The 26,155-nt window shown below is 32.4% G+C and overlaps 1 long non-coding RNA gene across 3 annotated transcripts; it reads right to left on the reverse strand.

Moving 5' to 3' along the window:
* Positions 1–13: 13 nt before the first annotated feature.
* Positions 14–24,235, reverse strand: LOC139521938 (uncharacterized). 3 transcript variants are annotated; one of them, XR_011664098.1, is made up of 13 exons: positions 22,924–24,235; positions 21,816–21,907; positions 19,363–19,404; positions 17,879–18,077; positions 9,004–10,590; positions 8,567–8,672; positions 7,687–7,829; positions 4,527–4,610; positions 4,164–4,310; positions 3,830–3,895; positions 3,073–3,511; positions 1,174–1,325; positions 14–767 (listed from the first exon to the last, which is right to left on the reverse strand). It is a non-coding gene; the product is annotated as an uncharacterized lncRNA (long non-coding RNA). The 3 variants fall into 3 exon arrangements; XR_011664100.1 differs by lacking the exon at positions 3,073–3,511; XR_011664099.1 differs by lacking the exons at positions 17,879–18,077; positions 19,363–19,404; positions 21,816–21,907; positions 22,924–24,235 and adding an exon at positions 13,817–14,231.
* Between the last annotated feature and the right edge of the window lie 1,920 nt (positions 24,236–26,155).

Consider the following 26,155-nt stretch of genomic DNA (forward strand, 5'->3'; position numbering starts at 1 on the left):
CAATTATAGATAATTCAAATTCAAAGTTTTATTGCCATATAAACTATACAGTTTGTGACATATAACAACAACAAAAACAAATAAAGACAATAACTAAGTAACTCAATATATATACACAAATTCAGGTAAATATTAAAGGATCCCCTGTCCTCAGTTCCATTGACTTTTTTATAAAGGATCCTAGTTTATTCACTTGTGTTGGTGTTGATGGGTTAAGTATATATATAACTTTGTCATTGTCAGTGAGATTAGCAAATGAATTACTTTCTCTGTTAATGCAATTAAAATATGTTAATCTAATATTTGAATTATGAGAACAATTTATTAAGAAATGTTTCTCATCATCTAGTACTTTGCATTTTGTGCAAAGTCTCTCTTCGCGAGGAATTTTAAAATGCCTTCCTTTTTCAATTAATAATGAATGGTCACTGATTCTAAGTTTTGTAATTGATTTTCTAAATTCAAAGTTTGGGTTAGAGAGGTAAGGTTTGATCAATAGATTTGGCTCAAGTCCTTTATAAAAATTTAATTTACTTTTACCATCAATAGATTTCAACTTATCCATCAACAGGTTGTTGTAATATGAGTTTATTTATAAATACAACCATGCAGATGAAGTGAAATTTTTTTGAACAATTGTCAAATCAACATAATCATCTAAACATTGGTAAGGTAATGAGTCCTCCGATAATCCAACCAAATCTTCTTCATCCGGTAATGTCCCTCCTGATGCCTTCATTACACTATCTACACTAACTAACCAATTTCTGAAGAAAAAAAATAAGTAAGTTATACATAATGCACAATACGTATACAAAAGGCAACATGAGGTTCAATGAGAGTAAACAATCTTGAAACAACTATTTCAGTTCAAGAATTAGTGTAATATCATTTCAAAGATAATCAAAGCATTAAACCAAAAAGCTTTTATCCACTTTATTTGACCAATGGTGGATAGTTGTCTCATTGGCAATCATACTACATCTCCTTATTTTTAGTGTGTTATTAAGCCATGATGTCTTGTTGTTTGTGATTTTAACTTTTTGCTTGTTGTCTTCTACGTCTGTTTTAACTATTTATGAACAAAGTATCTTGATTTAACAAAAATGGATATTTGAATACAATTGGCAAATTTCTAACATAATTTAGTATTGATAGGTGAAGAAAACAAACCTCTTTCTTTTTCATCAACTGTTCCTTTAAAGAAAGGAACAAGTTTGTTCTTTCCTCATTTTTTGGTTAACCAATTAAAGTCTGTTGGCTTCTTTTTGGTCTCCCTTTTCTTTTTAGTTTTGTTGGCATCTTTAAATCACTAAGGCTTCCATCTAAAATTAAAAAAAAATGTTTGAAACCAACTATATGAGTACATAAATAAAAACATTAACCAGAATGGATATAGGAAGATGTGGTGTTAGTGCCAATGAGACAACTCTCCATCCATATAACAATTTATAAAAGTAAACCATTATAGGTCAATGAAGTCTGTTTAAATGAACCCAAACAGTTAATAGTTACACTTGTTATTGTCATTGTAAAAAGTATGCAAGGATCATAAGTCATAAACAGCACAATAGACAAAAATCAATATATAATCTCCATTTCGATCAGGAGTCGATGACCTTATCAAAATTTTCACCTGGAAGAATGGTTTTTATGTTATGGAACAGAAATGATGAACAACATTTAACTTTGAAATGGATGAGATAAACTTTTTTCAGAAATGATTTTTAGCCTGCCACCCAGCAGAACAAAATGAGTTATACATTCATGATAAAGTGCTCAAATAAGGCTGTGTTCACACCAAACACTTACAGTGTACAGTAAACATGTTTACATTTGGTTTAATGTAATGTACACTAGTTTCACATTAAATTTGTTCACATCTATACACCTTGATTAGCTACCTGTACATAAGTTTTGTTCACACTTGTAAACTATGTCATTTAAATGTTCATTACGTAGAACAGAATTCAAATTTTCGAACAATTTTTCTAGCAGTTATGGAACGACCATTTGACTTTAAAAAAAAGGGGGGTGATTTTACCACAATTTGATTAAAAAAAACATACAGATGATTAGAATGAACAAATATTCTGAAGCCCATACATTATAGTGTCAAATATTGAATTGGTACCATAGAAAAAATACATAAATATAAACTTTTGTGCGAGAAAAAAATCTGACTCAGAACACCCCCCAACCCCCACCCCCCTTTTTTTTGAAGTAAAGTGGTTGCTCCTTTCAGAAAGTCATTCTGGATGATTTGCAGTAGTTTAAAGATGTCTCGATTAGGCATTAAAAACATAGGCTGCATCTTGCTTACAGACCAGACGAAGAAATAGAATTGCGATGTTAAGGATCACTACATTTCTGTCTTTTCTGTTTGTTTCAAATGGTATTTTTTCTCCAAGGAGTATTTAGCAAAAGGAGGGGGTTATGTTTTTTCTTTCTTTTCTAACTGTATTTTAACGGACCTAAGATACTGCACAAACAAACAATTAGCCTCACCCTTTTTCAGTAATGCATTTATGAGTGAATTGTTGTTTGAGTAAAGACCAGTGGCAAATATTTCTGTCAGTGTGTACGTCCAGTCGATTCGGGAAGACCTTTACAAATAAAGTATGTGTTCGGCAATGATGATGGACGAGTCTTGTCTGTCTTGATAGATCTTGATAAGGGTTTTATAAGGCTATGTTAAGTGTATTTATAACAAATAAATATATCAAGTTTAGACAAATATTTCTAAGACCTTTATTAATAAGTGTTATAAGTATCAATCTTATATAAAAATCGCTTCTTTTTAAATTAAACATGGGAAAATTAAAGTTCTGAATGCCTAGTTTTGTGTACACTTAACCTACACAAGGCCTACATAGACTATTGACTGCATGTAGACAAAACATGATTTACACTACATGTAAACATTGAGTTTTATCAATGAGAACGTAATTATGTTTAGTTTATGTGTGAGTTACACAAACACAACACCGAGTTTAGGTCAATGTGAACACGGCCTATTATACTCCTTCAATCTGAGAATTGTGTTTTGCTCTATTCAAATGTTATACATACTGTTCTGATGAAGATCATTTTCTGTTTTTCTTTTGATAATAAACTCAATGAGGCTGTGGATGAAAGTACTGGCATTATCTATATGAGACAATGATCAAACTTCTTGGAAAGTACATAAAATACTGTGTAATACTGTCTCTTTGATCATCACTCAAACTTCTAGTTCCATCATGGTATTTGAACACCGTATTTATAGGATTTCCTACTCGAGGCAGAACTTTTTTGGGGTCATACATTTTAATGAAATCAATAATTTCTCCTCTCAAGCTTTGCATGGTTTCCATTAATACATCAGGAAAGAAAGTAATACACAGCCATCCTTATCATTACAAATGTTGTCTTCAAGATCTGGTACTTATGTCCCTTTTCCTTTCTCTATTATTTCCTTCACTTTTTATACCTTTGGTTGGAGAACAGTTTTTTCTTGAAGTTTTTTTGCCTATGAAAAATAAAATACTCAAAAATCAATTAAATATAGAACTAAAGATGGATAACTCTTGTTAGTGAAGTATATGGAGAAATTTCAGAGAGAAAAAATTGATTATCCTCATGCCTGCCAACTTTTCAAATGCCCATGGGGGTTTTGCGTGCAAGATGGCTGTCATAGTAAAAAAAAAAACCCTTCAAGGGGCCTGCAAATACATTTTAATGTTGTTTTTGTGGCTTCTCCATTGTTTTAAAAGCCTCAAGTCATTGTAAAATTAATTGTTTTGTTTAAATTGTGGACAAAATTTCTCTTTCAACATGTTATAAATACCTTTTCCTTTCTTTTGTGAAACATTGGATGGAAACTCTTTCCTTTTTATTTGCTTCAAATATTGATCTACAAATAATAAGTATGAAATGTTCAAGTAAATAAGCCATTATAACAAATGAAGTATAAAATTGATGACTATTTATGGGTAGTTTCAATCAAAGATCTTGATCATTGCAATTATAAACAAATTATTTTATCAATATCATCGATATACTAAAAGTTTGTTCACAGTTCTTAAATGACTTCTGAATTTTTTTTACACATAACAATATGTACCAAAATTTCTGACAATAGAACATGCATAAAATATCAAAAAGTGATAGTAGTTTTATACCTTCAAGTATTCTTAATATACTTTCTACTGTCAACCAGTAATAACATTTCAGCTGATGGTAGCAATTCATCCAAACAATTCTTCACTTCATCTCCATTTCAGCACAAAGAGCAGGTGATTGGTCTGCAGCTATTGTGTGAATAAATTCTGAAAAATATTTCTATATGTTTAATACAAAATATTATTCCTTTTTTTTGGATAGAGCATCATGCATTGTCCAGAACAGTTCATAGATCAAATTGAGATCAAATAGTATATATGTTAAACAAATAGAATTATTAAATATTTCACCCTCTTAAATAATATTTTTTTTCTGCCAGGATGCAGACAAGAAGTCCCAGTATGTCTAATTTTGAGCCTCACCTGAAAGTTGAACAGCTATACTAAGATCATCATTATATACACTAGCTATACTATTTGCTCTATGACTGTTTGTAGGAACTGAAACTGAATACCAAATATACTTATAAATTATAGATAATAAATAAAATCATTCTTTTGTAAATTTTACATATGCCATCACCAGTTGGTTGACTGTTTTGAAATAACTGTTTTACGTCGTAACAACAATCCCCTTCCCTTTCATGAATGTGACTACCCAATAAGATTATTTACCGGATTTGTTATAACATGAGCAACATGTGGAGCAGGATCTGCTTACCCTTCCAGAGCACCTGAGATCACCCCCAGTTTTTCGTGGGGTTCATATTGCCTATTCTTTAGTTTTTTATGTTGAGTCATGTGTAATGGTGGTCACTTTGTTTACTTGTTTATTCTATCTATTTGGGGAAATTGGTAAAATTTAGTATTACTTATAGTTCCGTAACTCTTTCCCCTGAGACCGGCCATGTAACTATTCTCCTTGCACGTGCCCGACTTCAGTCCTGGCCGGGCTTGTTGTCAGGCGCGTAGCTGCATATACGCTAACACGCAGTTGCGTGCACATCGTTTCGGCATGCAAAAAAAAATATGGCAAAATAAAAATATTAATTAAATGGTGAAAGGAAACACATATGTTGTCACTTTAAATTTTTTTAATTAATGAAATGTCATTAAATAACGGCATTTGGTTTCAAAATAAAAGTTTAATTGGAGATCATGACAAAATCGGACAGTAACTTGTATCTTTTACAAGATTTGAATTTGTTATACTCAGTCTAAGACATGTAGTTTCGGAGCACATTTTACTGAGTACGGTTTATGATTGGAATGAGATAATATACCAATCGGCATTAGATTTATCAGATATCGAGGCGATGTGTTCGACAGACAACAAGACAATCACCCTGCAAACACGCCAAAACAGTATTGGAAAGTCTCATTATATTTTACGTTCATAGACCATATGATAATGAAACTGGAGAGTGGAGTCGCGTCTGGTATTATTAGAAATTTTAATGCAACAACGTTGGTAACGTTCATTTTGATTGGATAACGTCACTTGCTTACATGGCATCAATTGACATGTGATGCTATGGGGCGTACGCGCAAGCACAGACGGCATATGACAGATTTTAAATATATGTTTTAACGTTGTTTTCTGTCAGTTTCATTAGAATAGAGATAACAATATTGTATTTTAAGCTCCGACGGCACCAATTTGGGATTTGATGGTCGCAAATACCTGTTTACTGTCTCCGCTAAGGCGTCGCCAGTAAACTTAATTTGCGACCATCAAATCCCCAATTGATGCCGTCGGAGCTTAAAATACAATACAGTTATCTCCTAAATCGCTTCTTTGCACCGTATCTGCTTCCTTGTGTTGTTTGAAATATAACAAACGAAGAAATCTCAACTTTGTCTGAGACATACGAAACTGACCTGGCATGTAATTTTGACGAATTCAATTGGGAGGTCGCTCGATGGCGAACGCGTACGCTGATTTATAACACCTCGCGAGTGCTACCGTGGAGATATATCAAGGTACTACGTCTGTTGAAAACAAATGTACGATCAACAATGAACAACGACAGGTTATCATCGCTAGCATTACTGCATATTCATCGGGAGTTCAGTGTTATTATTGACAAAGTAATAGAGAAGTTCGTTTCTGCCTAGAACCGAAGAGCAGATTTTGGACAATTTTGAGTAATTTCGGTATCACAAAAATGTGTTGTTTATGTATTCAATTTACCATGATTTACTCTATTCAGAAGATTAATTAATAGTTTTCATTCATAAATTGTTTTATAAGTCCTTTCTACATGTAGCTCCTCTTTTAATCGTCCTATGACCGAAAACCGAAAAAAAAAATCTGCATAAAAGGGTCCCAAAATTTTTTTGCCTCGCTTCGCTCGGCGGTATTTGCTTGCACATCGTTTCGTTCTAGCTACGCCCCTGGTTGTCCCTAACAACTATAAGTATGACGTCACTCACCAGGTTCAGGGCAGTCTACACTTAGGATATGAAATGAGCAAATGCTCATATCGTTTGGCTTTCAAATATGGAACGTTATAAGGACAAGTAGACTAGCCACCACCTTACAATTTATGAGGGGGAGGACAGGGGTAAGGGAGACAGGGAGAAAGAGGGTAGGAGAAAGGAGAAAGGGGGTGGGAGAAAGGAGAAAGGGGGTAGGAGAAAGGAGAGGAAGGCTGGGAGAAAGGAGAAGAAATAAAATATCTCTTCTTTTAAAAAATGATCTAATATTTCAAGAAAAAAAATCTCAAAAGGAGATGTTTTATTCTAATGGGAGAAAGGAGAACGGGGGTAGGAGAAAGGAGAAGAGGGTGGGAGAAGGGAGAAGGGTACCCCCCTGTCCTCCCCCTCATTTATGTATGTAATCGTATGTTCAATCATAATGCATGTCTTTTAAATAAACATCTTGTTTATATTTACGTGTTTTACGTAGTTTGTCCAATATCGCAGAATTAGGGTAGACAACAGGAAAACGAAGTCAGCGGAAACTTCCACTCCTGTTACATTGGGGTTCTCGTCCATATATATATCTTTAAAATAAACAAGTTTATGTTTACGTGGTTTTAGTAGTATGTCCAATATCCCAGAACTTGGGTAGACAACGGGAAAACGAAGCCAGTGGAAACTTCAACTACTGTTACACATGTGTACTATTGTTTGTCTTTTTCATTTTTAGCCATTACATTATCAGTTTTTTTTTTTTGTATGACTGTTCCTCTGGTATGTTTCGTCCCTCTTTCATGAAAAAGTAAAAAAAAATATAAATTAATAAAGTTGCATATATTTGATGCATTGAATATAGAACTTAATTGTATGAAAAATATTACTATTGTTTATCAAACAATAAGATTTTGCTCAACACTCTTGTTAGGTATTTGTATGAAACAAATCACTCAATAATTAACTAGTGTACTAGGTTTTAAGATGAAGTGACCACAAACTACCTCAAAACCAAACTTTGGTCTCTTGTAAATGTTGTCTTATTGCAATCATGCCACATCTTCTTTTTCTTTAAATTTAACCTATGAAATACCAATATTCAGTGGAACTGAATTCCTATCAAAATGTTTAAAATTTCTTGTGCTTGTAACTAAAAAGTACTTACTGTCAATACATTCAACACCAGTTTTTTTTCAGGAAAAGTAGTATGTTCCTCAAGAACAATGTCAATACATTGAACACTAGCATTTTCAGGAAATATTGTCTGTCCTTCAAGAATAAAACAGCTATCTGCTTCTACACTGGACTCTGGAAATAAATAAAAATTGAGATTAAGATATTATTCAGTAAGAATTGAATGTTTATTTTGTAAATTCATTAGTGTGTTAAAGCATTGACTGACGTTTATTTTGTATGAAACTCAGAAATGTGTGCATGGTCAAGGCTTTTACAACCCTATAAACAGTCCTTGTATAATTTATTTATAGATTACTGTATTGTATTGATTTATAGAACAACTAATCGAAGAATTCAAATAGAGAAAAATATTCAACGAGTGACCAAACAATACATTAATTCGTGCATTAGTTAATTATCAGTGTTATTCGGTCACGAGTTGAATATTTTTCGACATTTGAATTCTTTGATTAGTTATACTTTTTATTACTTTGGCAAATAACTTTCTTTTATGAAATTTATGAAGAAAATGTAAGGAAATACATTTTTTCCTACGCATTCACAATTTGTTTCGATCCGACGTCTTGACAATGCCTATTGTTGTTTGACATCAGTGAGTGAAATAACTACCTTTATTTCACATGTGAAATTATCAATTTTTATCTTACTGGAAAATCAATGTTATTCATTGCAACCAATGCAATAAATATATTTATTGAAGAATATATTATAGCAATTTCAATGCTACTTGTTTTGTTGATCAGTTGCTGTGCCACTAATGTTGATTAAAAGATCTGGTTGTTCATTGTATAAAAGTGAACTTTTAGCTTTTAATTATTTTTTTCTTAATTTGTTATTATCATAATAACCTTATTATTTAATTATCATTTAAGACTGCATTGACTTCATCAATATACACTGGTACTTGCTTATCAATATCCAAAGCAAACACCTGCTCTGCTTTTGTTGTGGATGCTGGAATATAAAAAAAAATGTTTTAAATTACAATTTTGATGAAGTAGAGCCAAATATAATGGTTACAACAGTGTCAGGGTTCTGGAGATTCCAAGGTATCCCTAGCTTTTAATTCACTGCAAATATTTATAAACTATTTCCTTTAAAATGCACACGACTGGAACTTTTCTAGCCTTTCTTTTCTTCTATCTTTCTTCTACTCCATTTGAACTTTGGTGGATTGATCATAAATGATTCATTGGCAATTAAACCACATCTCCAAGGATCCGTAAATTGATTCATGCACCTCCTTATTTTTATATTGTTACACTTTTTTTTTAAGTTCACTTACGGGTACATGAATTTTCAACTTCAACTGTGTGATTGTTTTTCCACAGTTTCATTCTTGACATAAATTTCTTCATTCCAACAGCAGAACAAGCAGCTGCTAATTTCTGAGCAACAAAGAAAGCCTTCTTATATTTTTGATTCTCTGATTATAATGTGGTATTTCTTGGATCTACAACCTGTGATGCATTGCTTACTTTGTTCGAACTGTTACAAAATGTCTTACTTGGAGAAACCATTCAGGACTAAGTCTTGTATTTTCCCTATAATAAGAACAAGTCCATCTGCTAACACATAATTCAGTTCCAAATAAATCAATACTTATTAGCAACCTTGCAGAAAAAAAAATATGCTTGCATAGTAGTCCCATCGACTTTCTAATATTACATGTACATGAATTTGTATTAAGTTCCATATCATCATCAAAGTGACTAGTACTGTTGGTTGTTTTAAAAATGGTCTCCATTTTTCTAGCCTTCTTTAACTCATCTATAGCGAAATAACTAGCGTAGCCTGTCTAGAGCTGTGAATACTTATATTCTGCAGATGTGGTATTCATTGCCTTTATGTGAACAGGTACTTTTTGAATCTCTACACTACCTTTACAGTATCTTTCATTTCTTAGTGTGCCTATCAATGGAATAAAGTTTTCAAAAAATAAGTCAAGGCCAGAATACAGCTTTATAACTTGTTTTAACTTTTGGTTGAACGATTCAATTCTGTTGTTAGTAGTGTTCGTCAGAGATCTTTCAAAATAAGTCAGCACTAAAACCCATTCAGTGTGTATATTATGCCAGTTAAATATCTGCCTGGGACAAGTTGTCTCAATGAGTTTAAGGTTAGCATTGTAATCTTCTTCTGAACTGCTGTGTACTAGTTTCTGGATTAGTTCTAAAGCAGCATAGCGTTGGGCAGATAAAATGCCCATTTTTTCTGTGGTTATTTTACGGACAATTGTTGCATTAGGTATGGAACTTAGGGTAGTATTAAATCGTTTCCATCCTCTCTGATAAAAATTTACCTACATGTAACTACAGGAACTACGAAAGGTAATTTACTAATAATTCAATCAATAAAACTAGTTAGTCAATCTAAGTAACAATTTCTGACAAATGAAAATATTATAATGTTTATCAAATGGCCAAGTACATTCGTAATCTTCTTGATTGTCTTCAATATTGATGACCTTTTAATACAGAAGTAATTTTAGACTTCTTATTCGCTGATGAGTAAGCCATTCTGATGGTGAGACAGTGAGAACACTCTATGTCCTTGCTAATATCTCTCTCTTCTCATTTGTGTTGCAACTGCGTGTTGACTTGGTTGTTTTGAAGACTTCGGCGAGATTCACATTGCCATTTTTTTTTCTTTTTTTCAAAGCATATTCATGAGTTCCATTTCAATTTATTTTTGTTTGAGCTTGCAATTTTTTAATACCAACAGGAAAAATCAAAGACAGATCAGAGCCTTATTCAAGTATCCGTAATATTATCTAAGTTTTTCTGCATCATAAACATGTTTATCAACAAAAATGTGTCCCAGCAATCAGTCTTCTTTCATGAACTCCAGTTATTTTTGGATCGCCAAATGTCTGTAAAAAATAATAAGAAAACAATTGTTATCCATTAAATGATCGAAATTTCCTAAAAAGTAATTATTAACTTGGTCTTAGTGCAATGTAGTGTAAAATGTGTTTCGATTATCACAACTCTGACATTCCAGTACATAGAATCCTAAATAAAGTATACTTAGTCTAGCTAAAAATGGACCTAAATTGATTTTTTTCTTATTCCAAGCTGCAGCAAACTTAATTTTAATGAAGTTAGGTTTGCAGATTTCATCTTGTATTTATGACATTATGACATTACAAAAATAGGGAGATGAGTATTGATTGCCAATGAGACAAATATCCACAAAAGTGAAATGAATGTAAGGCCCCTGTACAACCTTCAACAAATATTAAAAATCTAAACATATGAGTAATTTTAACCCAAAAAGTACTTTAAAAAAAAATCAAACTAACTTGAAGTTTAATTCTGGATCCCTTATACCTTGATGTGGTCCAATTTAAAGCTTTTAAGACAGGCCCTAAATTAAAAAAAAATATGACTACAATACACCGTTTAATTTTGCATAATATCAAAGAACACCAATTATTCAATTGTTTTATGAAATCAAGTCTAACTTTGGACCCTTTTGACCCTATAGCTAATATGGACTAATTTAAAAACAAGCCAAAACATTTGAAATTGGTAAAACAATAAGGATTGAGAACCATATATTGTATCAAAATAGTCGCATTGTACAATGTACATGTAGTGCTGGTAAAGGAATGAATAAAGACAGGAAATTCACAACTCTTTGGGAGCTATATTGTGACTTTAACAGTGCTTAATCAAAACCTGTCACAAAAATCTTTAGGCTAGGGGATAAAAATAATGGTAGGTAAGGGTAGTGCGGTTAACACACATACTTTTTAGTTGGCCTAAATGTACAGTAATTTTTGTATGTTTATGTAATTTATAAGTGATTCTCGTTTCTCCTTTTTTTTTTTATATAGATTAGACCATTGATTTTCCTGTTCAAAGCGTTTTTCACTAATAATTTAGGGGTCCTTTATCATGTTTATAGCTTGTTGTTCTGTGTGAGCCAAGGCTCTGTGTTGAAGGCAGTACATTGACCTATAATGGTTTACTTTTATAAATTGTTATTTGGATGGATAGTTGTCTCATTGGCACTCATACAACATCTTCCTATATCTGTCTACTGAATGTTTTCTATTTCAATAATAATAATAATAAATAACTAGATTTGCCATTGCAAGCAATAGCGGAGGATGTCACCCCGTTCTTGACATTGTCACAGTAGCAGCAACCAGTTTGAGTGTATCAAAGTCACATGGCACGTCTAGTATACATGCCTTTGACCCCCCCCCCCCCTTTTCTCTTCTCGGAGACTAAGAGTGATGTCTATTTATAGTTGGGGAACTCTTTAAAATCTTAAATTAGACACACGCTTGAGAAAGAAAGGTGCTGTCACGTGATACTGAAGTATATTATCGTGGAGTTAGTACATTACTATTCTTTTTAGAGGGGACCTTGGACAGACAACATGTGTATATATTGACGGAGCGGCATACTAACTGTTCATTTTATTCTTCAATATCACGCGTATCACACGATACAAGTATTTTATCTTGTACAATTTAATTACACGCTTATCGATTGATTTCAGCTAATGTGTATATTTTTGCAGGTGTTCGATTAACGGATGTGTACTTTAATGCAAGTGCAGAAATGTCAATTATGTGTACTCTTCATGTTTCTCTCTCTCTCTCTCAGTGGCGATTTTCTCTTCAGAGCACGATTTTTGTATAGAATAGAAAGAAGCACGTTAAATTATATATTCGTTTTCTTCTAGCATATTCTAGAAGATGTTTTGCACATAGTCTTCATCACAGAATTTTGTCTCAAACTTTCGAGTTTTTTTTTTTTTTTTTTTTTTTTTTTTTTTTTTTTTTAGGCTGTTTCCATGGCAACGGCGGCCATTTTGAAAATTTCGAAGACAGATGACAATACAATAGCATTTAAACGGGAATGAGCTTAAAATTTGTACGAAAATGTTACTTTGACGTTTTTTACCATATGGGTCCAATGTGCACTTTTAGCGTTATCTCCATGGTAACAGCAGCTATCTTAAAAATTCCAACGGCAATGAATTCTACAGTTTATACTGCTGTTTTCTACTTACGGTTTTTTTTGCCGTATCTGTAGCGGTTTATTTTCTATGAATTAATTAAGGATTTATTTTCGTTTTTTTCACGTTTGGACCGTTTCCATGACAACGGTAGCCATTTTAAAAGTTCTTAAGATGGATGTCACGCCTTCTAACGATGAGTTATTAGTTCTGAAAGTTTCATTAAATTTGGACCATTTTTCGGTTTTTTACATTTTTGCCGTTTCCATGGAAACGGCGGCCATCTTGAACCATTCCATGCTTACTGCAACTTTGCACATGGGGATTGTCATTATGGTGCAGTTTTATAAATATATGTCAAGGCATCTCCGAGAAATCGGCTGGACAAAAAGTGTGGAAGAAAAAATTCGTAGAATAACAATATATCCCCCCTTTTTCAAAGGGGTGACATAATAATAAAATTCTTTATTTAACGAAGGTAACACATTTAACAATTACATGTTAAACTTCCATGAGGCCTTCAAAAACTATTATTACAAATAGAAAACGGACAAAAATACATACAAAATAAAATACAATACATAAATTTTAAATCATTATAAATGTAAGTCATTGAAAATTAAATCTGTTTGCTTCAAGAAAATGGTGTAAATACCCCCCTTTTTTCCCCCAAAGACAAATGGTCAGTGCTTTTCTTCCTACATTTATGAGTTGATGTGATTTTTCTACAGTAGGTCTTTTTTATGGTGTCAAATTGCTTTTCTAACCAAAAAAAAATTAACAAACTTAACAGAACCAACTGAAACTGAAACTTTTGCTTTGGAATTTCCGTTGCTAGATTTGGAAGGGTCATGAAAGGATGGCAGCAACTCATGTTGTCTTCTTGTCTACTGCAATCCAACTCCTGTCTATGTTTGCAGCATATGCATTTCAAAATGTGAGTCTGAAACCTAGACATGATAGTGATAGTCTAGCCTCATGAGTTATGTCTAGACTATCTGATCAGGATCAGACTTATCCCAGTGGCAGTGGGAATGTCTTTGTTACATGGTTTGCTATGTCTTTGTTACACTCTTTCAATAACAATAAGTTTTTGGCTACACAATATTCATCAAAAATACCATTATTTTTTATCCTTCCGCACATTTGTTGATTTCCCTCCTTCTGTTATTGACACCAAATCTACCTTTTATTGTGAAGAGTTTTACAAAGGGAGATAAGTTTAGGTATATTTTTCAGTTTTTCATCTTTTATTCAAATAAGCTTATATCAATTTGCAACGAAAATCCCGTTAAGGAATACTAGTTTGTAGTGAACCATAACGTTTAACAAAATATTGTTTCAATTTGAGTGACTTTTGAGGTTTTATGGACATTTTCAGTACATGCTGAATTCAAATTTTAGAAAAACACATATATGTCAATAAAAAAAAAAATCAAAAATAAAGGTTGAAACAAGATCCAAATTACAGTTTATTTTAGCAAGGACGTATAACTAACATACGTCCTTGATTTTAGTAAAAAGTCTGAATTTTAAGGCAAAACAAATTTTTTTGTCATATAGTACTTCTTTGAACTATTCAATAAAAAAAACCACCAAAAAGTCCATTTTCAACAACATTTTCCAGCAAATTTGGTACTAAAATACGTATTCACATAATTTGAGATAAATTGTCATTTTTTAACCATAGAACTATTAGATGTACTTAATACTTTACTAGCAACCCAAAATCAGCTGAAAACTCCACAACCCCTTTCATAATTTTTTTTTTATTTTGCATGGTTTTCTCGTAGACATCCATTTAATACATGGAATTTACAAATGAGCAGAGAGGCATCTGGAAATTCTTCTTTAAAATCATCTCTTTCTACTATATCTTTATCTGCCATTACTACTTTGATCCCCGAGGAGTCTGGATTATGCTTTTGAAAGCATTTTATAAGGTGCTGTAGAACTGGCTTTTCTTCAGAGTTAAGTAAGCAAATTGCTGCAACTTCACTCTGTCTTCTATCATAATGACATACAATGGCATCCTGGAGTCATTAAGTTTGTATGTGGCATCAACAAAGACAATATCACAGCCCTTACCAAAATGTGATAACATGTTGCACATAAGATGCTCACATTAGAAACTAACATGAATGTACATGAAGTTTTTAACATGCATTTTGTGAGCAAAATTTTTTTTTTATTAGATTGCTCACATGTTGCACACGTGAATATTTATAGTTGACCAAAACAAAATGGCTGCTTCAAAATAGGAATATTTTTCAAATTTAAATTAAAATCTTAAATAATTCAATTGAAAATAAAATAATTGACACATCATGTTAAAAGTGTTATTCTTTAATTATTGTCAGTTAATTCTGATTTCCTATTATTTGGTCTTTTTGTTTTATTTAAACAATATAATCATGATAATGACTAAAAACATAACATATATATTACAGTATATAAGCTAATTGAGGTACTTGCAAGTTTTGTACATAATGATTGTCTTTGATAAATAAGTGCTGTATTTCAGAAAGTTTAAGAAGGAATAATCTATATATACATGTAGTTCTTATTTTGAAGGAACCTGCATATATAATATTCCCCATAAAGGACTTAAAATTGTAATATATTTCAAAATCTGACACAAAAATTAACATAATGAAATAGAAATGATAACTTATAAATAATTAACCCCAGCCACACTGGTTTTATCAGATTCCAACAATGCCATTAACTTCAAATAGCACAAAAGATGGCTTAAAATTTTTCATCTCCACCTTCAAGTGCCATGATGCTTTGAATTTGAATTAACAAGAAGTACATGACTGGGCATGTCATTTTGAAAAAGCTCATATGAGCAATGATGTAGGTAAGTTTTGAATGGTTAGAAGAATGGAAAAACTTTTCAAAGTACAAAACTAACATAAAACTACCATGGATGATAAAAGCTCACCTGAGGTTTGATTTGCACACGTGAGCATTATGTTAGATTTTTGTGGGCACATATGAACTACCAAACTGCACACGTGAGCAATCTGGGTTTTTTTTCTGGACAATTTCTTTCGCGACAAGTGGAAAACAATTTTTTTCTTTCAATTTCAGTATTACATATAGTGGCAGCTGAGGGTGAAACAAACATTTTTTTTTTCTCAGAATCAAAAGCAAATTATTTTTTTCTTCAAAAACTGGAAACAAACTTTTTTTTCCAAAAAAAACCAAAATATTTCACAATTTGCCTTGCTCCCCCTTATGAAACTACATTCATGGTTAATTTTAAGTTTTTGACAGTTCTACTCGAAATTTTTCTTGTTTTTGTAGAGGTTAAAAAAATGTTTTGGCCTTTTTTAATATTAAACATTTCTATAAAGGATATAAGCCAATAACAGGCCATTCTGTAAAATAATGTTTTAAGAATAAACTTTCTATCCTATATGTTAGCTCCTTTAAACAGTAAATAAGCCAATAACAGGCCATTCTGTAAAAAATTGTTTTAAGAATAAGCTTTCTATCATAGATGTTAGCTCCTTTAAACAGTAGCTCATCTTAAACTATAGACAACAAGAAAGTGCAGCTGAAGGTAAACAACATGAAGATATAGGATATACGCCTAATGCTATGTTACCTATAGGTTGATATCCAAACACACCTTAAGACACCAGGTATATGTATATATCAGCCTGCGCAAGGACTATTCTCCTCAATATTTTCAGTAAATACCTTTACATGAGTTTTGTGTTTTAAAATGGATGAAGACAATGGAAGTATATTCTTAGTGCAAAAAAAACGAAGAAGTGATGCTGTTATTAGTGTTTGTGTTGCTTCAAACTAGTGTGTATTAAAATCAAATGCGTGTTCAGATATATTCGATTTCATTGTGGATTAAAATTAAATATGTGTTCAGCTGTATTCGATTTCATTGTGGATCGATTAAAATCAAATGTGTGTTCAGATAAATTCGATTTCATTGTGGATTAAATCAAATGTGTGTTCAGCTATATTCGATTTCATTGTGGATTAAAATCAAATGTGTTTTCAGATATATTCGATTTCATTGTGGATTAAAATCAAATGTGTGTTCAGCTATAGTCAATGTCATTGTGGATTAAAATCAAATGTGTGTTCAGATATATTCGATATCATTGTTGATTAAAATCAAATGTGTGTTCAGCTATATTCGATTTCATTGTTAATTAAAATCAAATGTGTGATCAGATATATTCGATTTCATTGTGGATTAAAATGAAATGTGTGTTCAGCTATAGTCAATGTCATTGTGGATTAAAATCAAATGTGTGTTCAGATACATTCGATATCATTGTTGATTAAAATCAAATGTATGTTCAGCTATATTCGATTTCATTGTGGATTAAAATCAAATGTGTGTTCAGATATATAAGATTTCATTGTGGATTAAAATCAAATGTGTTCAGATATATTCGATTCATTTTGGATTAAAATTAAATGTGTGTTCAGATATATTCGATTTCATTGTGGATTAAAATCAAATGTGTGTTCCGATATATTCGATTTCATTGTGGATTAAAATCAAATGTGTGTTCAGCTATATTCGATTTCATTGTGGATTAAAATCAAATGTGTGTTCAGATATATTCGATTTTATTGTGGATCAAAATCAAATGTGTTCAGATATAATATTAGATTTCATTGTGGATTACAAAGATGATATTGTTATACGCAGCAAAAATGGTAAGTTTTATAAATATTATATTTTAAAATGCAGTCCTCTGCTATAAGTTTCTTGTCTTCTCAGGTTTTATTTCTTACAAGGTGAATGATTAGAAGAATGGACAAACTTTCAAAGTACAAAACTAACATGGTAAAAGCTCACATGAGGTTTGAATTGCACATATGAGCATTATGTTAGATTTTTGTGGGCACATACAATGTATGAACTACCAAACTGATTTGCATACAATTCTTACTTGAATCTCATGTGCTTTAGTTAGCAATTTCTGTATGGGAGATAACCAGAGTAGTTATGACTTTGGCCAAGTTTGCTTAATTCTGGCCTAGGAGTTTAAAAGAATAAGATTTTAGTAAGATATTGTGAAAAATTTACTTAGAAGGGCAATAACTCCAATAGTGAGACAATTGATAATTTTTGTTATGCTCGACTTATTTGTAGATCTGACTGCATTTACTTTTTTGCTGAATTCAGTAAAGCTTACCTCACCCGAGGTTTGAACTGCACACGAGAGCAATCTGATTTGCATACAATTCTTACTTGCATCTCATGTGCAACTTGTATGCTTTTGTTAGCAATTTCTGTACAGGAGTAAACAGAAAATATTTTTTGCATTTCCTCATCTTGTTAGAAAACTCCTTGTACTTGGTTATTGAAATCATGAAAAACTTCAACAACAGATCCTGCAAAGACAAAAAATAGATAAACTGGGGTGCAATGGTCAATTCTCCATCATTATCAAAAGCAATACACGATTAATATAATTAATGCTGTCCTAGCAGATATAATTATTTAAAATGACAACTTGTCTTTTATTTTCTACTGATTTTTGTTTTTTTCTCAAATACAAACTAGACATGATTTTAAACTCAACATATTTCACATAAAATGCATACTGAGTGGATTGTCATTAATAGATAAAACATGAGTGAAAAGCTAATAAATCATATTCACACTTGATCTGTTCTTGATAACTATTGATGAAATCATAATCTTTCAGTCAGTTTAATTGAAGTCTGGAGCTGGCATGTCAGTTAACTGCTAGTAGTCTGTTGTTATTTATGTATTATTGTCATTTTGTTTATTTTCTTTGGTTACATCTTCTGACATCAGACTCGGACTTCTCTTGAACTGAATTTTAATGTGCGTATTGTTATGCGTTTACTTTTCTACATTGGTTAGAGGTATAGGGGGAGGGTTGAGATCTCACAAACATGTTTAACCCCGCCGCATGTTTGCGCCTGTCCCAAGTCAGGAGCCTCTAGCCTTTGTTAGTCTTGTACTATTTTAATTTTAGTTTCTTGTGTACAATTTGGAAATTAGTATGGCGTTCATTATCACTGGACTAGTATATATTTGTTAAGGTGCCAGCTGAAGGACGCCTCCGGGTGCGGGAATCTCTCGCTACATTGAAGACCTGTTGGTGACCCTCTGCTGTTGTTTTTTATTTGGTCGGGTTGTTGTCTCTTTAACACATTCCCCATTTCCATTCTATTCAATTCAATTCAAAGCTTTATTTATAGTCGGCATGTTACATAACAAATAAACATAAGCTCTCTGAGCTTTTATAACCGACAAATGCATACATTTACATAACAAACATACACAATACAAATATTAAAACATAAAAGACATAGAACATACATTTCATGCACATTTAGGCTACACTATTTAAATACTATATTCTATACATGCATAAGAATAAGCACTAAAAGCAAACATAAAAAATAAGCACAGCATTCACAAATTATAAAAAGCTAAGCAAACATTCACAAAAAGCAGCACTATTATTTTCAAGCTGTAACATAAAATAAATAAAACTAAGCACATGCATTGCAATGGCATGAGTTGCCATTCCATGAGTTTATTAGACTCTTGAATTGGGTAAAAGATGTTTCAGTTCTAAAGTGGTTTGGCAACTCATTCCATAGTTTGGCAGCAGAATATCTGAAAGATTTCAAGCCATACCTTGTTGTTCTTACGTCAGGTATTTCAGCTAAATTTTGGTATCTGAAAGAATATTTTGTTTTTTTTAATATTTATAAGATCATGGAGGTACACTGGGTTTTCATGATTGACTGTTCTAAAGACCTCTATTGCCATGGTTCTTAGGCGTCTTACTTTAAGTGATGGCATTTTTGATTTTAAAAGTAAGTCTTCATATGTGCTATTGTGATCCTGGTAAATGAAGCTAAGTGCTCTTTCTTGTACTTTTTCAATTTTTGTAGTGTTGGCCTCGCTGCAGAAATGCCAGGACAATGAGCAGAAATTAAAGTTTGACATAATAAAGGAGTGATATATTGTTAGTTTTCCAAGTTTGTTTAAGTATTTGCCAAGTCTTTTTAAAACATTTAGTTGTCTGGATGCTTTTTTGCAGATGTTTGATATGCGTGTTGAAATTTAGTTCAAAGTCAATGGTGATGCCTAATAGTTTGACCTCTTTTTCACATTTTATTTTGTTACCTGCTAGATCAAATGTAATGTTTTTGCCCATTGTTTTTTTGCCAATTGCCAAAGCTTGAAATTTTTCAGGGTTTGCCTTCATTTGATTGGAAGAAAACCATTCTATCAGAGCCAAACTGTCAAGTGTGGAGATAACGGTGTTTATATCTCTATTTGCATAAGATAATGTGTTGTCATCAGCATAATTGTAAAGTGAACTGTTTGTGGTGAAGTGAAATATGTCATTAATGAAGATGTTAAACAGTATAGGACCTAGAATAGAACCTTGTGGTACTCCTTTATATATGTTTTGCCAATTGCTCAGACTAGAGCCAACTCGAACACATTGTTTCCTGTTAGATAAGTAATTTTTAATGAGTTTTAATGAGGAAGTTGAAAGACCATATGCCTCAAGCTTAAGCAGTAGAAGATCGTGAGGGAGACAATCGAAAGCCTTAGATAGATCCATTAGAATTGAGCCAATAAACTTATTTTGATCAAGTGCCGTTTTCCAGTCTGCGATGATTCTGAGTAGAGTAGTTTGACATCCATATTTTGGTCGAAAAGCAGATAAGTATGGATGAAAGTGTGTATTGAAGTATTCAACTAGCTGGTTGTAAATTGCTCGTTCAAAAAATTTTGAAATTGATGGAAGTATACTTACTGGTCTATAGTTGCCCACATCAAGTACATTGTTCTTTTTATGCAGTGGTACAACTTGTGCCTCTTTTAATTTGTCTGGAAAAGTGGCTGATTTTATAGTCTTGTTTATCAATTCAGTTATTGGTTTTGTGATAACTGGTTGTGCTAGTTTTAGAACTTTAACTGATATGCAATCTATTCCTGTTGCCTTTTTTATGTTTAATTTTTTAAGTTGTTTATCTACAAATTCATTTGAGATGGCACTAAATTCAAGTTGTTGTGTGGCAGTTTTGTTTTCGTGTATTTTTTTAACACTTGGATGGTTATTATTAGCAGGTGTGTTGTTGCCAATATCTTTAGCCACATTTATAAAAAAGTCATTGAAGTGTTCTGCTACTTTCTTTTGGTCACTTTTTATGGTTTCTTCATCACATAGAATATTTTTTGTGAAGTTGCTACCTTTGTTTGTAATAAAAGGTTTAATAGTAGGCCAGAAATCAGATGTTTTTGGTCCGCCTATGCAGCGTTCGAAAAAATATGTTTTAATGGATTTTTTCTTTATTTTATTGACTAGATTTCTCTGTTGTCTATAGAGTTCCCAGCTATTACCCGATTTTTGTTTGTTATACCTATTGCACAGTTGACTTTTTTTGTACACTGCTTTTCGTAGCTCCTGGTTCATAAATGGTGCTGGTTGTTTACATTGTTTTCTTTTTTTCAAAGGAGCATGTTGGTCTAAAACATTTACCACAGCCTTTTCAAAATCTGAATATGCCTGATTTATATCAACTTGATCTATTATTCTAGAAAATTAAATTTTTTCTAAGTCTGAAATAAAATTATCTTGATCCAAGTTTTTAAAGCTTCTATAAGTTTTATACTCGATCTGTGGTCTTATTTGAAATTTGACCCTTTATCTGTACACTGATCATATTGTGTACATCACTAATACCAGTATTAAAATTTCTTATATTCATACATAAACTAGATTTATTTGTCAGTACAACATCTATCAGACTTGGATTATTCCCCTTAGTATGACATGTAGGTTCATGAACCAGATTTGTTAAATCACAAACATCACAAGCATCTTTTAAAGTATTAATTTTCTCATTTACAAGCATATCATAATTGAGATCACCTAACATTAAAATATTATCATATTTTGTTGAAGCTTTGTCAAAGGTATCTATAAAGTCTTTGCTAAATTCTGAATTTGACATAGATGGTGGTCTATTATAACCCTGTTATTAGCCATTTTCTATTATTGACAAATACAGGTCTACACAAATTGATTCTACTGAGTTAAATTCTAAATTACACTTCATGTCACATACCAGATCTGATCGAGCATCTGCGACAAGTCCTCCCCCGTTCTGGTTTCTATCCGCTCTCCAAAAATGATAGTCATTTACACGAAACTGAGCATCTGGAAAAGAACTGTCTATTTTAGTTTCAGCAATAAATAACATTTCAACTAGACTAGATGATAGCAAGTCTTCAATTAAGCAAAATTTATGTCTTAGGCTATTTATATTTAAGTATGCACAGGTGAATTGCATTGGATGTCTCTTTTTAAGTTCTCTGAGTTGGTCAAATACATCACTTTCACTTGGTGATTCATCACTGGCTGATCGATGTATCATTTTGGTAAATATTAGTGATGATGAAAGTGAGGAGAAAGAATTTTCCTCATTACTATTGATCTCATAGGAATTGTTGAAAAAGGAGTCGCTGAAGTGAAACGAGTTGCACTCTGGACATACTCACGGATCATCAGTATTGCCCCACATCTTATAATCTGTTGGGGTGATGTTCGCACATTTGATATGCCACCAGCAGTAGCATGATTCACAGTATATCATGTATATTGCACGATGGTTTTTAGCAACTGGTCTATGGCATAGGCCACATGGATTCTTTACTGGACCAGGATTTAATGATATATCACCGCTTATTATCAGAATTATCATTAGTCTATGACATCTTTGTGATATATTTATAGGTTGAAAACATAGATGTGGTCTGCTGTATTTCATATGGTAAAACAGCATTGAATGATTGTCAACAAGCAGGTCATTTGCAAGGGTTACCTCATAATTATAAAATAGCTGCTGTTTACTATTTACACTAGTTGAAGTGCCAGTTTGTGTTGGTCACCTTGGACTCATATGTAAACTGATGGAATAGTTCTAGTTGTGGCTTTTCAGAGATATTCGTATTCATAAACACCAAGAAGGAAGCTAGGTGAAAAAGCATTTTCGTTCTCATGTTTACATCGGAAGTATGTGTGTTCTCAATTTTATATGTATTCTCATTTATAACATAAATAGTATTAAACAAAATGGGTTAGTGCAACAATGTCACAATAAATGTCTGTATATTATGAATCTTCAGTTACCTGTCTTCTTTAATTTACTGACAATACTTTCAATGTTGTCTTACTTTTTGCTGGCATTGACTTTTGAAATTGTTGCTGATGTCTTTTTTCCAGTTTTATCCTGCAAGCTTAAGTGATCCCTTATTAACTTGTTGTTCACCTGTAAGGAAACCAGTTTTTCTGCTTCTTTTAGCTCCTCTTCTGGTAGTCTCCTCTCACGAGGGAGCATTTCAAACAAACCCTAAAAATCAAGATTTCTACATTAGTTGATAATTACATATAATCTGATGTACAGTAGTTGTAGTTTGTTTATGTAATATATACGTGTTTCTTGTTTCTCGTTTTTTTTATATACTCGACCGTTGGTTTTCCCGTTTCGTTTGAATGGTTTTACAGTTAGTAATTTTGGGGCCCTTTATAGCTTGTTCTTCGGTGTGAGCCAACTTGCTCCGTGTTGAAGGCCGTGATTGACCGATAATGGTTTTCTTTTCTTTTTCTTTTTTTTTTAAATTGTTATTTGGATGGAGAGTTGTCTCATTGGCACACATGTAAGTGATAAATTTGTCCTGGTAAAATATGTCTGGGCGGACAAATATAACTAGTATATAAAGTCCATGGTTACAGAATTTACTAGTATGTTATATAGTCCGATGTTAGTAATATATGTCCACAGACTAATTTTCCTAGGTAATTACGTCCTATAAAATCCTAAAATAAATTCAATTACATTTACACCATGGAAATTTAAATGATATGTTTTAGTAATGTTTAAGAGTTGCAAAGTTATATTTTTAATATATTTTTGATAAAAATTTATGTTCCCAGACTAATTTTCCTTGGAAATCATGTCCTCCTCATAAATCGTCCTTGGTAAAAATGTCCATGCCCTTAATTTTAAAAGGTGAATATAAATGGAAGATGTTTTAATATTGTTAAAGACAAAACGAAAAAGTTAATTTTATGTATCAATATTTTTAATAAAATTTTTCTCCAGACTAGTTTTCCTAGGAAAGCATGTCCATGTCATAAATAGTTCTCGGTTAAAATGTCCATGTCCTTAATTTTAAAAGTTGAATATTAATGTTATATTTTAATAATTTTAAAGAATTGTGTATCAATTTTTTAAATAAAATTTATGTCCCCAGACTATTTTTCTAGGAAATCGTGTCCATGTCATTAGTATTCCTAGGTAACAATGCAATGTCCATGTGTTTTATTATTAAATGAAAATGTTATAAGCAATGGAAACTCACTATTCATGTTTTAATTAGATTATAAAGGAAATGTCCTTTGTTTTAATTGAAAAAAAGAAGGAAATTTAGGAAAATAATAGAAAAACAAGTCTTGGGACAATTTTTCTTAGGAAAATAAGTCTCAGACAAATTTTACTACCTATATGGACTTATTTTCCTAGGAAAATTTGTCCTAGGACTTATATTCCTAGTAAAATCATGGACATGGACTTGATTAACTAGGAAAAACAGTCTGGCAGACAAATTTTACTACCGGACCAAATTTGCTGTTACAATCACACCACATCTTCATATATCTTATTACATTTTGTATTTAAGCTGGGTCAGTATCTTGAAACATGTCAGATTCCTGTATCAGGCTTACACTATATGAAATAAGCAATATTCATTTTTGTGTAATTTCCATTAATAAGACTTCATTTCCTGTTTTCACGGCACAATAATAGTTCCACATTAATACGACAATTTTGGAAAAAGGGTCCACTAACATAAAGTGCATACTTAACTTTTGAACTGTAGAGTCTGGCCGGGCGGTCTGGTTCCTGTCTTGGGTCTGCATCTGCAAGTAAAAAAAAAAGTGCACATTAGTTTCACATTAATACGACAATTTTGGAAAAAGGGTCCACTAACATAAAGCGCATACTTAACTTTTGAACTGTAGAGTCTGGCCGGGGGATCTGGTTCCTGTCTTGGGTCTGCATCTGCAAGTATAAAAGAAAGTGCATATTAGTTCCACATTAATACGACAATTTTGGAAAAAGGGTCCACTAACATAAAGATATTACTTAACTTGTGAGGTGGGACTGTATAACTCTGCGTCGCTGTCTGGCCCCAAGGTCTTCTTAGTCTGTGCCTCAAGGAAAAAAAGTGTATATTAGTTTCACATTAATACGACAATTTTGGAAAAGGGTCCACTAACATAAAGATATTACTTTACTTGTGAGGTGGGGCTGTATAACTCTGCATCACTGTTTGGTCCCAAGGTCTTCTGAGTCTGTGCCTGCAAGGAAAAAAAAGTGTATATTAGTTTCACATTAATACAACAATTTTGGAAAAGGGTCCACTAACATAAAGATATTACTTAACTTGTGAGGTGGGGCTGTATAACTCTGCATCGCTGTCTGGTCCCAGTGTCTTCTGAGTCTGTGCCTGCAAGGAAAAAAAAAGTGTATATTAGTTTCACATTAATACGACAATTTTGGAAAAGGGTCCACTAACATAAAGATATTACTTAACTTGTGAGGTGGGCTGTATAACTCTGCGTCGCTGTCTGGTCCCAGTGTCTTCTGAGTCTGTGCCTGCAAGGAAAAAAAAAGTGTATATTAGTTTCACATTAATACGACAATTTTGGAAAAGGGTCCACTAACATAAAGATATTACTTAACTTGTGAGGTGGGCTGTATAACTCTGCGTCACTGTCTGGTCCCAAGGTCTTCTGAGTCTGTGCCTGCAAGGAAAAAAAAAGTGTATATTAGTTTCACATAAATACGACAATTTTGGAAAAGGGTCCACTAACATTAAGATATTACTTAACTTGTGAGGTGGGGCTGTATAACTCTACATCACTGTTTGGGCCCAAGGTCTTCTGAGTCTGCCCTGACGGTCTGGACGCCTCCATGTTTTGGGTCTGTTTCTGCAAGACAAAACAAAGTGCGTATAAGTTTCACATTAATACGAAAAAAAAATGCATATAAGTTCCACATTAATACGACAATTTTGGAAAAAAGGGTCCATTAACATAAAAGTATACTTAACTCTTGAACTGTGGGGCTAATGTCCTGGATGTCTGGAATCCCTCTGCGTCTTCCGTCTGTACCTGCAAAAAAAAAATGCATATTAGTTCCACATTAATACGACAATTTTGGAAAAAAGGGTCCATTGACATAAAAGTATACTTAACTCTTGAACTGTAGGGCTAATGTCCTGGATGTCTGGAATCCCTCTGCGTCTTCTTCCGTCTGTACCTGCAAAAAAAAAATGCATATTAGTTCCACATTAATACGACAATTTTGGAAAAAGGGTCCATTAACATAAAAGTATACTT

The sequence above is a fragment of the Mytilus edulis genome, chromosome 4, assembly GCF_963676685.1.
Source record: "Mytilus edulis chromosome 4, xbMytEdul2.2, whole genome shotgun sequence".
Taxonomy (NCBI): domain Eukaryota; kingdom Metazoa; phylum Mollusca; class Bivalvia; order Mytilida; family Mytilidae; genus Mytilus; species Mytilus edulis.